The sequence below is a fragment of the Megachile rotundata genome, chromosome 8 (assembly GCF_050947335.1).
Source record: "Megachile rotundata isolate GNS110a chromosome 8, iyMegRotu1, whole genome shotgun sequence".
Taxonomy (NCBI): domain Eukaryota; kingdom Metazoa; phylum Arthropoda; class Insecta; order Hymenoptera; family Megachilidae; genus Megachile; species Megachile rotundata.
The window spans coordinates 4,145,530-4,161,870 of record NC_134990.1 but is presented as its reverse complement, the minus strand read 5'-3'; the positions used below and the strand labels follow the sequence as shown (position 1 = coordinate 4,161,870).

Below are 16,341 nucleotides of genomic sequence, written 5' to 3'. Positions count from 1 at the left end.
AGGTCCGTTGCTCCCAAGATATAAATTGTCTCCCACTAAATCCTATCTATAACATATCATCCGCAAACATCGCAACGACATGTAAAACGTTTTATAGTAGTTACTATAGGGTCTTTTTATATAGCTCTTGCTTTATATAATTCGTGTGCAGGGAACTCGTTCTACATTCAGAATTTGTATGCACACTGATACTCTATTATGATCTGGAGATTGCATGTATTCATTTCTCACTATCTACCACCTCACAATCTATTTTTCAGGAGATAAAAGATGCACGTGGCTCCTCCTATTTCCAAATTTAACATTAAACGTGCTGACACTCTATACAATATTCTATCCGCATGCGTGATAAAGATCTCTGCCGTAAGAGTACAAATTTTATTCGCACTACTGGAAGAATCCCCTCGGTCGCCGAAATGACGGGGATCAAATATCGGTGGGACACATGCTAATGTAAGCAAAGAAAAAGATTACAATTTCTTTATTTTTTATTATTTGTTCATGAAACTTGTACCATGATATTCATCTCGGTTTCGTGATTAAAATAATACCAAACACGATATAATTACGTTCATAATTACTCGTGAAACGGCTGATTAAAGTTTTTAATGTGAAAGAGGGTGGCGAATGAAAAAGAAAGAGAGGTAGAAGGTTGAAGCGTTCGGGAAAGATGAAAAACAGACGAAGCTCAGACATTAAATGAAAAATGAAAATTTCTTATATTTGATATTTTGTCAATGAAACTTTGACCATTGTATTCGTCTCGTTTTTTGATTAAAGTAACATCAAACACGATATAATAACGATCATAGTTAATAGTTACACTAAAAAAAAGTACAGTATCTATTCTATAAATGTGAAACTTCAGGCACGAAGTTATTACACTTACGGAGAGAATACTGTACATGTATACATATTTTTATCATAACTTGTCATTTGATCGGTTACAGAATATTTTAACGCACAAATGAACTTTAAAACACTAATAAAAGGTTTTATATTCTTATTTTAATTGTTAGCACAAACGAGAAAGAAATAAATTCGTAGTTTGTTTTTATTTAAAAATAAGTGTTTAAAAATAAGTGTTACATGTGTTCACTATATCTTTTACGAATAAATAATCTGTAAATAATCTACCATACATTTTCTCAAACATATTTATTTGCACTTCGTACAAGTTTTTGAAGTGATTCTCAATACACATAGAATATGTCGCTGTTATTTGACCTCTTAAAATATTACGTTCAGCATATCCTGCTGGATATAATATTTGAAACGATCATGGAATGATCCGCCAGATGTTGGACCTTTTCTTATTTGTTGCCAAACACCGCTATAAAAAGCCACTCACAGCTTTTATCATTTTCGCCACTTCCATATTCGGAACTTAACAAAAATCTTGATTACGTTCGCCCTATACGTACACTCAAGATGTTTTCTTTACCATTGACACTATAAATAATATTTTCGTTATTTTAAACGACACAACTGTAAAACTTGTTAGAAAATCCCAGTGACCCACCCTAATAAAGCAGGGACGACGGGCACATGGCCGTCCTACAACGACCATCGCGGGGTAGAGGCCTGACGTCCGGGCCATAAAACAACCCTAGGGCCTCAAGTTTCGCGGGGACTAGGAAACCTCGCGGAACGGGAAGAGGGCATTCGTTTAGAGACCTTTGGAAAAGGCGTTCGTTTACGGACCTTTGAAGGACAACCTTCTCTCGAGGACGCTATTTCGCCCACGGAATCGGCATATATTTAAAATATAGAGTATTTTTGAAACCGAATTCAGCTAGCGTGTCAAGCATTTTCTACCTCGTCTTACAAACTATTAACGAGTTAACTGTGGCAATCTTTTTGCAAAACGCACACCAGTGTGTGTCGCAATAATCAAGCGATGACGAGTTAGCTCTCAAGAATTTATGAATCCATCTCAAGTCGTTTACACTTTTTATTTGTTTATTTCATTTCGTGTTGACCTCTAAACATTTTAAACATATTGCAATTTACGAATATAATTTAGTTTTCGCCAAAATTACAATTTAAATATCAAATGGTAACAAAATTTTACGCATGACGGATACATATAGTCGTCATGACACAATATTCTGCCATATCTCCATGACAGATATAGTCGTCAAACACACTTAACTGGTTAAAGGACTCTAGAACTCTTAACGGAACTATCAAAACTCTAATTAATTTTTCAATTTTTTTTAAATGAGGGCGCCAGCTTAGCATAGGTGTTCCAGAGGGAAATTTTTGGAAAAATTCGAAATTCGCATCACAGTTCCGTTTGCATCTTGAAGAGTTCTATCGGAAATTATAAGGACTATAAACGCAAATTCAAAAACAAAGAAATTCTGGCCAGTATGATGGAAAATATTATTTTCAAGATTAGACACATTACTTTAATATTCAACAATCGAGATTATTGTTAAATGTGTCAGGAACTGTAGAACTATTGTAAATGCAAATAGAACTGTTGCTAAAAGTTTTGTTTTTGAAAAATGAGGCGCTAACTTTACAAACATACGAAATTCCAACTATTATAGCATTTGTTCTTTTTTTATTTTGTTGATTGCTTTTAGAATTTCATGTTGATTCGTGACTTTCAGAATAACACTATGTTCTGATTCCTTTGTTGTTTTACTAGCACTATTGCCACAAATTTGTATTTTGACGTCGTTGATATAAGCAGTGACAATGTAAAATTAATCGCTTTTTTATTACGTTGTCTGAGGGACGACTACAACAGCTTACAGCGATGCTGATCAAAGTACAAAACATTCAAAAGTTTTCATTTATAGCCATTCAAACTCTAATTCTATTCAGAATTGAGATATAGACCCGTTAATTTTGTAAAATTAATTGATTGACCGGTTGCATAAGATAAGACTCACTACACGTATTTTTCACCGAAAAGTTAAACAAAAGCACGAAACAGAAAAATTATTTTAGCGGATGATATAAAAATTGCCACAAAATCAAATTCACGAAAAAAAGAATTTGGAATCAAATTTTTGGATCGGTCATTTGACTGATCGTACTACGTTTAGCATTAAACATGCTAAGATATAATGCACATTCACTTTGTGAAACTGAAAAATAATTTTGAAAAATGATAAAACATAAATTAATATACACATTGATTCTTCATTTTGGTGAAAATCAGCAGATTTGAAAAAATTACTTTAACACTTGTGTCTAAAAATAGGAAATTTGTGAAACGGTCATTTGACCGCTTTGGTAGTTTCAGTGTTAATGTTAACGATCTTCCGTCACGCGATCTGAATAGTAATTATGACCGCTTTAGTAAATAAAACGATTCAGTCGGAAATTCGTGTGCCGCTGTAATCCTTGTAAGAGATACAATCAATTAGATCCGCATGCATTCTTCCTAACTCTAATCAGTACGTTCTTGCGCTTGCACCCAATCTCGATAGGCCGGCGAAGTAATGAATCAGCAGCAATAAAAGGAGTCAAATATTATATGAATCTTTCCATTATTTTTTCCACGGAAACCATTTAGTAAGTTTATACTATACAACTGACAGTAAATTATTTAATTATGAATATTGTATCTCTCTTGGAATAGACTGAACACTGTCCTGATTCTTCTAAATCCCCTATTATTAGAAGTCCTTGTCAGCAATGTTCGATCCGTCTTCAATTGCATGACCAAAGCTTGAATAAGCTGACCGCAAAATCGGATTCGAATGAACGTGCATCTCGTGCTTCAAATTATGTACACTCATTGATCGCGAACCGATAGTGTGCACATGGCATGAGATCCAAATCCAATCGAATCGTATTTATTGTTAGTTAATCCGATATAAGGCATAACTATTACTTACTAATTTAGTGCGTTTATCGTTTCGTATTGTACATATGGTTATTTATTAGAACGAATGTGCGTTGTTTTATTTCAAGAGTAGATAAAACTTGTATAAATTTTGTTTGGAATACAAATGTGAAATGAATAATAATTTCGGTAAAATTTTCGTTTAGGGAAGGCAACTCCGATGATCTTGACCTTCAAATATGTTGTCAAGGTCGCACATTATTTATTAGAAAATAGTAAAAAAAAAACAATTTTATGAATACTGTATTACTTTCTTGTCTTACAAAGATTCCCTGAGGAACCAAAATTGTATAATACGTTAAATTAATAAATTCGTATAAATGCCTGTTCAAAATTTAGAAAATTTTTGTAATTATCGAACTAACTCCTATGCAAGTGTATCATATACTCACACTAGTAATATAAATATAAATTATACACATATAATTCTTCACGTTTACATACTGTATTCCCACACATGATTTTGTTTTAATTCTTATTTAATATGTAGTATGTAATCAATGTAAATATTTTCTACTTTTCTTTTTGGTTTTGGCTGAAGCAGAGAAAAATTTTTATTCAATTTTTTGTATTTGTAATTAAAAAGCATTTCATAATTGTAATAGAAAACGATTCACGGCTTTAAATTTATTTTTATTCTACATGTAATATTTGTATATCAATACTATTCATTTATGCTTCTTAATGTTCAAAATAGCTGCTACATTCTAAAATTTCTTTAGTAATTTCTGACCGATTTTAGTGATCTTGAAATATGTTGTCAAAGTCACTGTTCCGAACTTCTTTCCTTTATGCATGTTAATGCCGTTATGCAATCATTTTTCAAAATATTTGCAAAAACAGTTTTATATCTGAGTTAGCCTTGAATTAATTTCAAGATAAAATATTGAGCTTTATTCTCAGTTATTCTCAATAGAAGTTTGGAGAATCTCTACAATTATATAAAAAAATGCAACTATTTTTGAACTGAGATCGTGTTACCGTTGAAACAAAAATTCTGTTATGTACCGCGGACAACCGAGACCCTCGTGAGTAGAAGGCTGACACAGGGTTGGTAAAAAAGTTGGTATTTTCGCCGGTAGAAATTAGTGGCTTGAGCAGTCATATACAATAATATTATAGATCCAAAGAACAAGATCAGTCAACAAACATTTCGAGTAGTCACGTCAAATGTTAAAACATCACATTAGAACTGTTCAAGATGGGGTAAGCGGTACGATTACTAAACTAAGCCAATCTCCTATGCGTCATTGTCAGTTATCCACTGTATATGTATAATGTTCTTTCCAAATCCCATGGAATATTTACTCTTGTTGCACACCAAGGACATTCGACATTTCAAGTATGTGTAATTTTTAATGCAACAGTATGTGTGATATGTGATGTCTGACGTTTAAGTATATGTATTTGCGATTTACAGATAAATGTGTATTCTCATTCATCTGATATAACTATAGAACCTGATTTAATCCGTCTTTTAATTACACAAAGTAAAGTTTCAGTCATTTTTTTCGAAACTGGTTTAGTGGACAAATTAAACCAGTTGGTTTGGTTGCTCTTTCGACGCTACCAAAAATCCATTGTTCACTAAAAAGGTTTCCTTTTCGATATTTACGTTTTTTAATTTTTGCTTTGCTATTTGTAACTACCTATTACATTTTCCCATCCTATATGGACAGCGATTATTTCGATCAATAAAACATGTAAGTCCTGGTAAAAACTTCTCCTGTTTCCAATAACTGCTTTTGGTAATAAATGAAGTTTATTATCTGTCAAGCATTAACCCATTAACTACCAAATTTTTTTTTAATTTTACCACATGAGTTATAAATTTATATGTCAAATACTTTTATAAGTTAGACAACATTGAAGCAAAAAATAGTTTTTAAAACTAGAATGTACATTCTATTACAAATGATAAAAAAGTACATATAACCAAATATATTCAAATCTCTATTTAAGAATTGAGGTGACAAGTGGGTTAAGTGGTATCCAATGAAATGATAAATAACTTGAACAAGGAGGTTACGACTGTTCAAACAAAAAATTTTGGTATGCACTAATCTTCAAATTGCATTGTACTTCAAGACGTATTTAATTCCCATTTTTAATATAAGATGTCCAGCAATATGAAAATATTAAGTTTTCACTGTCACTACTGTCACTATGATTATCATCTTCTACTTTGCTATTAACTTTATCATTTTTATTTTATGATTTATTATAGTTGTCAATTATTTAATTACCACAAAGTTCTTCATTAAATTTCTCAAAATCATTTCTTTCGCTAAAATTTTTGTTATGACTTTCGTAAAATATATTATTTATTTCTCACATTACGAAGTAATGTATCGCAAAAAATTACCGAAACACTGGAAGAAATATTCTGTTGCAACTGCTACTCTCAAATGAATAAGAATATACATGTTAACCTCATTCTGAATGACGAGTTAGATTCGTTATCTGGTATTTAGACAAAACAAATTTTAGCTATCAAATGTACCCAGGATATTGAATCGACTTCTACTTTTAGATACGTGCAAAGGAGAACGATTTGGCACTCTAGTCACCAACCAGATCAAACATTAGGTTCTAGTGAATAACACGAAAGCAGAGAATATATCTCTTGCAAAAGAAAAAAGGGAAATGCTACAGTCCTTCATTAAAACACCTCAGAAGCATTTGGACTGAACAATTCATCAGATTCACACTTTTCACGTAAACACATATTAAGCTAATAAAAAGTATAAAAATTCAGAAATGGCTAAAGTACACGACTTAATGCTGCTATAAAAATAAAAACAAAACAACGAAGTTCAAAGATCAAATCGGTACATAAGTTATGCAGCTTACAGCAAACTCCAAGTATCTGAAAGTGAATAATGCGACACTCTGAGCGAAACAAAGCTTGAGATTGTTATGAGAACAGCTATGTTCGGAAAGCTTTAAGGTTCAACCTAAGCTGATCCTGCTCTGATAATTCTATCTGAGCCAGCTCAAATATTAAATCAGTCACTCCGGTGTTTAACGCACAAGTATTTATACTCTCACGAACTCAGATCTTCGCTATAACGCACATCGCTAAGCCGCCACTACATTTCACTTTTCCAAAACCGCACAGTAGTCGATAGAAATTAAACGCTTACAGAAATTCATAGGCGGTGCGCATACAAATATTTTTATATCTTTTAATAGCTGCTAGTGAACAAAAATTCAACTTTTTAGCTGATACCATCCTATAATTCTCTTCTACAAATAACATATTCACTTATATTTTCTTTCTTTTTCATATCTGATTTTCTGTTTTTGTCCACTCTTACCATTAATGCTGTATATCAAACATTTTGTTTAGTACAAAATTCGTTTATTTAACATCCAAACACGCATCCCACAATTCAATAGAATTGTAAATGGTAAATCTAGAATTTTTATCCAAAATTTTTTGTATTGATGTCTTCTATACTGCCATTGATCTTCCGGAACGTTACAGCCATGTGAAAATAATGAGCAAATAAACCGAATGAAAATACGTGGACAATTACAAAGATTCCTTATTTGGTAAATATTTAGAATAAGAGAGCCACCTCTGATTTCGGTCACCTCGAAATGTCAATTATACACTGCGGTGCAAAACTATAGCACCACCTACATTTTTAGTAGATTTTGACTTTGGAATAGCAATACATAAAAATCATCTATATGAAATTGAAGGGTATAGTGAACAATGAACATCAGTACAAATTTGTTGATATTATTTTATTATATAAGAAAATATAACATGAAAATTGATTTTTCATCGTTGCATAACTAAAGCATCATATGAATAAATGTCAAATATATGCACATAAATATGATTTTAATAACTTGTAGGGCCTTCTTGTTTTGTTATAAGTTGGAAAATTCTATCTGGCATGCTCTCAATGAGTTTCTGAAAAATTCGATGGGTAATTTCACTACATGCTCTTAGTATTGCGTTTTCTGGTTCTAAAATATTTTCATATTGCCGATTTTCGGCATAAACTTTTCAGACAATACTGGCCCAAATATTTTCCATCGGGTTTTGGTCTGGTAAACATGCTGGCCATTTAATAATATTAATTTTGTTTCTTTCCAACTGGTGTGTACAGCCGTGTTGTCCTCTTGAAAAGTCCAATTAATTGCATCATGTTCGTTTATAAAAGGTAACAAGTTGTTGCGATAAAATTGTGATGTACTCACCACTAGCCATCTTTTTCGATGGAGAAGTCAATTACAACATGCCATCAACGCAAAAGGCACCCCAAACCGTAACACTTCTTCCGCCAAAATTTCTTTTTGAAAAGTATTGTACGATGGCACAGCACCGTACAACTTAGGGTCGCTATACCTGTCTCATCATTAACCTCGACTCTTAAAAAGGCAATAGAAAAATACATTTTAGCATCCACCATAAAGCAATCCTGAAGTCATCCGTCCTAATCCCAATCCGCGTACCGCTACAGACCCATCATAAAATTTCCGGAAAAACCCAAAAAGTACCGTTTCCCTTGCCATCCCTACTGCCACCTTTTTTCCTCCACTCCTTCCTTCCACCCTTGTTAATTTCCAGAATTCCTAACCCAATCAAAACTCCAAAATTCCCTCTTTTTTACATAGTACCTTCCTCCTTTTCCCATCATCCCACCACAGACATCTCTCAATAAGTTTTCCTTCTTAGAAACACACCGAAACACAGACAGATTGAATTAAACATCAGAACAAGCAAAACATCGAATCAAGTCAAATCACCGACATACACATTTGTAGCAATTAGAATTAAGAGTTAGTTTAAATAAACTAAGTGTTAAGTTTAAACACCAGTAATCTTTTAACACCATACAAACTCGTCCTCACGACATTAAGTTGCCGTCGAGCACAGCGATCGAGTAGGAGCTCAAACTATATTTTCATTTACCACCAACCGAGTTCGCGATCGTACAAGTATTGTGGTTCTTTTCGGAGATCTCGCCAATATGAATTATAGCCGTCTGGACCATCAAAATTAAACTTTTTTTCATCCGAAAATATAACCATATTATCGATAATAGAAGTTTAAGTAAATTGGTGTAAAAAGATTTTGACATCTAAGGTTAACTTACGCTTTTCCAGTCGCGATGCATATTCGCTCGAACGTATTCAAGCCTCACAACATTACGCTGTGGTAGAAGTTTTGGTGCAGATTTTAATTTCTGTCTCATCATGTTGGGATTACATTTCAAAATTCGACGTACTGTCTACCGTGAAATATTTAAGTTGAGTTCCTTTTTAATTTGGTTACAACTGTTTTGTATGTTACTGGCTGCTTTTACAATTGCTCGTTCGGTACGGGAACTCAATTTTTTCTTTAGACCATCCTTTTCATTATTGCCATAATTAACGGAATTATTTAAGAAAATCAAAACGACTTTATGAAAGCGTCCTAGCCTACGGGCAATTTCCCGAACACTAATTTTATCCTCCTTAAACGCCAAAATTTTACCCTTCTCCTCTTTGGTCAAATATCTACCACGTGCCATTGTTTAACAAAGAGTATTGTCAAATTTTAATTTGTATTTTAATAAGAATGTAATTATTTAGCTTCAGTGAGTTTGTAGTTGAATTGGATGGAGATAAGTTAATTTAATGACATTGGTGCTATAGTTACGCAACAAGCCAAAATCACATTTTCGATTATATCGTTTCTAATAGAAGAGCAACTTCAATGAGACTTAATGTAAAATTTATTGCGACCCATGCCATTTCATCTCTTGCAACTGACTTTTTGCATTTTCACTCTGAATTACAGAACAACTAAAAAAGTGCATGGTGCTATACGAGGTGTGAGACAAAAGTAACGAGACTAGTCCAATAAATCATTGTACCTGTAGAATCAGTTCTCTGTGACATTATCACCTTCAAAGTAGTCTCCTTCAGCATTCACACACTTTTGCATTCGGTGCTGCCATTGCTGGTAACAGTTCTGGAACGAGGTTTTTGGAAGTCCCTTCAGGAAATTCTCCGTTTCTGTCTGAACCTCTTTAACTGAGGTGAAATGGGTTCCCATTAAGCAAAATTTAACTTTAGGAAATAGAAAAAAGTCGCATGGAGCCAAATCAGGTGAATAAGGAGAATGCCCCATCACAATAACATTTTTACTGGTCAGAAACTGCTTGGCAGACAGTGCCGTGTGAGCGGGTGCATTGTCCTGGTGCAACAGCCATCCATCGCTTTACAACTGTGACGTTTCTTTCCTAATTTTTTCACGAAGTCTGTTTAGTATTTCGATGTAATAGTGTTAGTTAACAATCTGACCATTGGGAAACCACTCAATCATTACAATTCCATTAATGTCGAATTTTGATTTTGACATGCGTGCTTTTTTGGGTTTTGGGGATCTTGGAAACTTCCACTCCATTGACTGGCGCTTACTTTCTGGGTCATAAGTAAAAATCCATGTCTCGTCACATATTACAAAAGAGTTCAACAAATTTTACAAGAAACTTGATGTCTATTCACTGTTCGGTTTTTACGTTAGACATTTTTCCGGCAGAATGCAGTTGCATGTGTTCACTAAATAACGCAATATTTCTAAATGGTATGGCCAATTCAATCGAAATTGGCAACATGGATAGAGAAGGTATGTGGGATGATGCCACAAAAACAATTGCTGCCAATTTCATTGTTTTTTCAAGCTACAGACCTAGTTTCATTACTTTTGTGTCATACCTCGTAGTTATGCACCGCAGTGTATTTGAAAAAATAGCACGCTTTACTTCCAATATTTCCAAAAGTGAATAAGTTGCAACTAAGGTTTCCTAAATCGGTAGGGGGGGGGGGGGGGGGGGGGAGCCCGCGGTGATGACAAATCAGTATTGATAATAATAGATATTTAATTAATTATCTCTCGACATAAATTAGTCCAGTCAACTGCTGTAGAAGATAACATATTAAGTTCTACTTCGAGAAATCTTTGCCTAGGAATATTTATCGTTAAAATATAGCAAATTAATCGAGAAGCTACATCAATATTTAAATTTGCTTTTCAGAACCAGGTCCCATGTAATGCACTGATTTTAAAATTGCATGTTGATCGCTTTCTTTTACGGTTTATTAATTGTTTATAATGATGATTAGAACAATGAGAACGTAATGACTCTAAACACTTTACCTCTAAAATACTCCACATCGTGGACATTTTATTGTTTGACGAATAATATTTTTAGAATACGAATAATTCAATAATTCGTCGCGTTTTGTGGTTATGGCTAGAAACTCGTAGAATTTCATTTTAGAGAACTGATATGTACATAACTGTATGTTACAATGGTTAGTCGTATACTATTCATGAATAGTCAAGAGTCAACGACTTGAGTAAGAAACATAAACAAGATATACATGTATGTACATATACACATACAGCATACCATTGAACGCGAAATAATGTCGAAAATTTATGTAGCCGTAAGATAAGTTTTTTCTCAAATATCTCGAAAACTAAAAGAGTCCGATTATTACATGTATAACAAAAAGTTGTTCAGAATTAACAACCTTGACAACATATTTCAAGGTGATTGAAATCGGAGGTGGCTGCCTTTACCCTTATTTTCCTTTGAATATTACACATCATAGCCTTGTCCTAAATTACCGATTGCACAATTGTTTATAGCACGATTGATGTTACATCCTTCTTTGCCATATACTTCATTCTTGTTTCAAGGACATTTGCTGATACAACGTAGAAATCGACACATCACTTATTTTTGAGTAGAGACTCTCTACGTGAAATTTGTATAAAACATGAAATTTTGCATGCAATGGTACTAGACGTTATGTTTGTAAATGTTTATAAACATGCCCAGATATCAAAATTAGTTCAATTTATTCTCGTATTCTTCACTACTATAAAAACAGTTTCTTAATCTGATTATGAGTGATCGTTGATCTGTTTCAAGCATTTCTGTAATTATTCTCGCATGTACGCTAATAACTCATTCTCATGTACAGTCTGTCCCATAAGAGCATGTCGAAGATATTTCTCTCTCTCTCTCTCTCCCTCTCTCTCTCTCTCTATATATATATATATTTGTAAAAAAATTTACAAGGCTAAAACACGGAATACGCTTTTCTTTAGTCCAATTTTCGCCATCAGCAATTATAGCTTGACATCTGTTTTGGCATACTTACGACAAATGTTTCAGCGTAGGATGCTGGTAATGACTTCCATATCTTACGAATATGGTGTTAAAATATTCTTATTTTGGTGTTATGTCGTTCTTTCAGCTTGTACTTCATTAGGGACTGGACATTTTCTATACGGTTTACATCAGGGGACTGCGATGACCAAGCAAGTACGGTGAAAGTGTTTTCCGTTTTCCAAAGTGGAAATGTGACTTGTATGTTTCGAATCATCTTCATGTAATATCCATTCGTCTTCGGATTAATTAGATCCAACGTTCTGCGCATATCAGAAGTTCCTTTTGGTGCAATTTCGGCATTTATGTGTTGTCTGTGAAGTCACACGCAGTTTCAAAACCGTGTGCGTTAAAACAACACCAAACATGCATTCTTGTACGGTGTTCCATATTTTAAATTACCGTTTTCAATGGATAAACCATTCACGCCTGGTAGGACATTATGCTCTGAAACGCTGGTTTAGAATCATTATACAGATATTTACACCTCTTTTAGTCAAAAATACTTGACCTTTTCGTAATAAAACAATACGATTTTTCTTGGAAAGCCAAAGAATCATTTAATCTTTTCGGATATCGGTCTGCTACTTTAATCTCCGATTTGCGAAGTTATCGATATTTTTGTATTTTTATACTGGTTTTCCCACTTCTTGACAAACTGTGTCAACTTATGCATATATGTATTTAACAGCACACGTGAATCTCTATTTTGATTACAGTATGAGTGAAATTTCTTCATTTAGTATATATTTCCTATTATTTCCTATCAAAATCAAAATGTACAAGGAAAATTAAGGTCGTAGCTAATATTAATTAAATAGTAGTAACTGTGCAAAGCGTTCGATATCGACAGCGTTAAGTATTTACATAGCAGACTGAAAATACTTAAGTTTAAATACCAACTTTACAAAAACCAGTCTGCACTTACCCCACTTCACCTTAGCAATATAATATATCGGAACGCCGTTCTTTTCAAACGGAACTGAAAAATATTCAATCAGCCAATATATAATATTCAATTCTTTTTTTTCATGTTACCTTCATTAGGTGTAGACTTTCGCAGATATCATCGCACGCTCTTGTGAGCCAGACTGTACCTTCGATACCGTCAGTCGTTTGTAAGAAACTTCATTTTTTAGTATTCCCTGGAAGAAATAATCAAGTGTTATTAAATCTGGCAAGCAGATTGGCAAATCAGTGCTATTATCGTACTCGACCCAGCAATTCGGGAACATTCTATTTAATAGCTGCCGTGCTCATTGAATGTTATATGCCGCACTACCGTCATGTTGATAACACATACTTAAATGTATTAGAGGTGGTCATAAACCCGGTAATGCTTCCGACAGAAGTGTAGAATATATTCAGTCAGTTAATGATACATTAATGAAACACGAGCCAATGACCTGATGATACTGCACCAAACAGTAACATTCTATGAATGTTGATGTTTGATTTTATGGAACCAATACGGATTATCTGCTACTCAATAGTGTATATTTTAAATTAAATTTATTTCGTGGTGTTTTGTAAATATTGCTTTATCAATTTACGAAGCAGTTTGCAATAATGTACTGTTCGTATTTTGCATCTGATGCAGCAATCGTTCTATAAATTGTATGCGTTCTTCGAAGTCGTACCTTGGTGTATTGATAGGTAATATAGATGAAACTTCTCAGAATGATGATTACAAACGTTCTGTGCAGTCTGACGCTCATATTACGTAAAATTTGTAGAATACTGTTATATGAACTACAGACAATTGGTACTAAAACAAAAGTAAAGTATTTCCCTCTTTCTACAGTTGTTACGTTTATGTTTTTGTAAATTGAAGCAACCACATTAGCATTTTACTGAGTTATAAAAAAGTAGAATGTGATGGTTGATTATAAAATATATATTAGCTTCAACGGCATTTTTATTGCACGCACTATAAACGGATATCATATCGTGTTTTATTACTGAACATGATAATAAAAGTAACACATAACATCTTTCGTAATAACTTTCATGGCATCACTTCTATAATGCTATTACTAAGCTTCAGAAACTAAGTTGACAAGCGAGACTGTGATATCTCATAATAATGTCTAAAATGTAACAAAAATTGTGTTCAGAAACATAATTTATCGTTACAAATAAATCTGCTGTGTAGCCACTTTGTTTGATTGTAAAATTTTCGGACATATTGCTTTATAATAGAGGATTATTAGTTTGAAAATATTTCAGAAATTATTAATTTTAGACACTGTATCGTCGAAATCTTTCCAACATGGAGAAATTTCGTGTTTCAAAAGAATGGATGAATTTGATTGAGGAAGAGGGTAAATAAAAATTGTTTAGTCGTAATTGAGCCTCAAAAATCATGACAGTTTATTGGCTCGAGTGATTCGAATTAGGGGAAAAAGCCTTGCGGCATAAAAAACCCTTTACAAAAATATGTATTTGTTAACGATTCTACGGTGAAAATGTGTATGAGTATGTGTACGCTGTGTGTATGGTTGAGTTGATTGTGGATTGATTTGAGGAGAACAGGGTCTCGCTCAATGTTGTTCGATTTACGTGATAATTCACGTTATGTGAGATTATTCAAGGGCTGACCCTCTTCGAAAACAAATCTCAAATTATTTCTCCGTAAAAAGTAGGAGAAAATTGTATATGTAATAATTATTGCTAAATTGTAATAAACAAAAAATTCCAAAAACACGTATCCCCTATTTTGATCCATATTTTTAGTATACAAAGCTGCAAAAAAATCGAACTGCATTTATGGTGAAAAATTGAAAAAAAAGTGCATTTTTTTAATATATTATTTAAATAAATAATTTCTCCCGAAATTTTTGACACTAACTAAATTCCTGACTAAAAACTACACAATTTAAAAAAAATTTACCTTCCTACTCCCTCTAGTTTCCGAGATATTAAAGAAAATGTGTTTTTAACCCCCAACTTTGAGGGCTATTTTCACCCCCTCAACATGGATGTCCGCAGATATAAAAAAATACGTGTCAAATGATTTTTAAAAAGCTACAACATATGTCAATTTCATTAAAATCCGCGTGTGACACCTTGGTGATGTCCCTTGTTAGTTACGGCAAAGGTCTCGGTTCGCGGTCGAACAGACACTGTCTATTCTAACATCTCGTTATACAAAATTTCGTGGTGTATCAACTTGGAGAAAAATATGAGGCATTACATTAAAAACACTGAAGGTAACTTTCAGTTCAATTCAAGAAAAGAATAAAATCGATCGTGTCGTGACCGTTCGAGTCAAACATTTGTAACCGCACGACCAGGTCGTCGATACGGTCACAAAGTAAAAGGGGCACGGCGGAGCGGGCCCCACCAATTTTGAAATAAGATAAGCGCAAGCGCGAACGGACTCCACCCCCCATTGTTATCTCGAACTTCGAACCTACATAGCGGATGCGGATCGAGAGTTCGCTCTCTTGCCTTTGAATTCCTAATGAGTCAAAACATATTAACAAAAAGGGTCTGTATAAACTACATTAATCGCCAGCAATACCGGAATTACGAAAAGCATCGTGTTCTGGATGAGCTTCCGAGCGATAAATCAGTGACTCATCACAACGTGCTGCTTGTCTCATACTAACTGGAATTAATAGATTTTCCACGAAATAACAGGCAATGTCGGTGGCGCGTGATCGAGACACCGAGGAGTCGGTGTGGGATTATTTTCGATCATAAATTTAGCCAATTTCGAGGGAAACGAACTCGCGTAGACAATTCGGAGTTCGCGATCGCGGAGCGTTCGGCGAAAACGGCGTAGCGAACCCGTCACGATATTTTGATTTGGCCCGGTCGTCTAAGAATGCGTGTTTTGTGTAAGATACGTGCGCTCAATTTATATTCCACGAACCACGGTATGTGTAACATTGGCGCTCCACGAATAACAGTATTTGCGATAGATTCGTACTTTGCGATGTTAGATACATATGGATTCTTTCGTTTAACTCAATAAATTAAATATATATGTTTTATATGTATAGAGATCATAGATGATAAGAATAAATCTGTTTTGTATAAAGGATAGCCAAATTGCATGCCATTGCCTTCTCTCAATATCAATATCCTTAAAATGTACCCGTCGCTTGGAAGAAGGAAGGTTACACGTTCAACATGTAACATTAAAGAAAAATAAAGAATTGAGAAAGTTATTAATGAATAACCGTTTCCACATTTCCATTCTACATAATTAGCCGTTGTTCTTACAGTAGACAATTACTGAAGGCAATTAATGAAAAATGACAATAAAAGATTCAC

At 33.8% G+C, this 16,341-nt stretch overlaps 1 pseudogene; it reads right to left on the bottom strand.

The window, feature by feature from the left end:
* Window positions 1-5,370: 5,370 nt before the first annotated feature.
* On the bottom strand, window positions 5,371-11,176 carry LOC143264997 (uncharacterized; annotated as a pseudogene).
* Window positions 11,177-16,341: the final 5,165 nt, after the last annotated feature.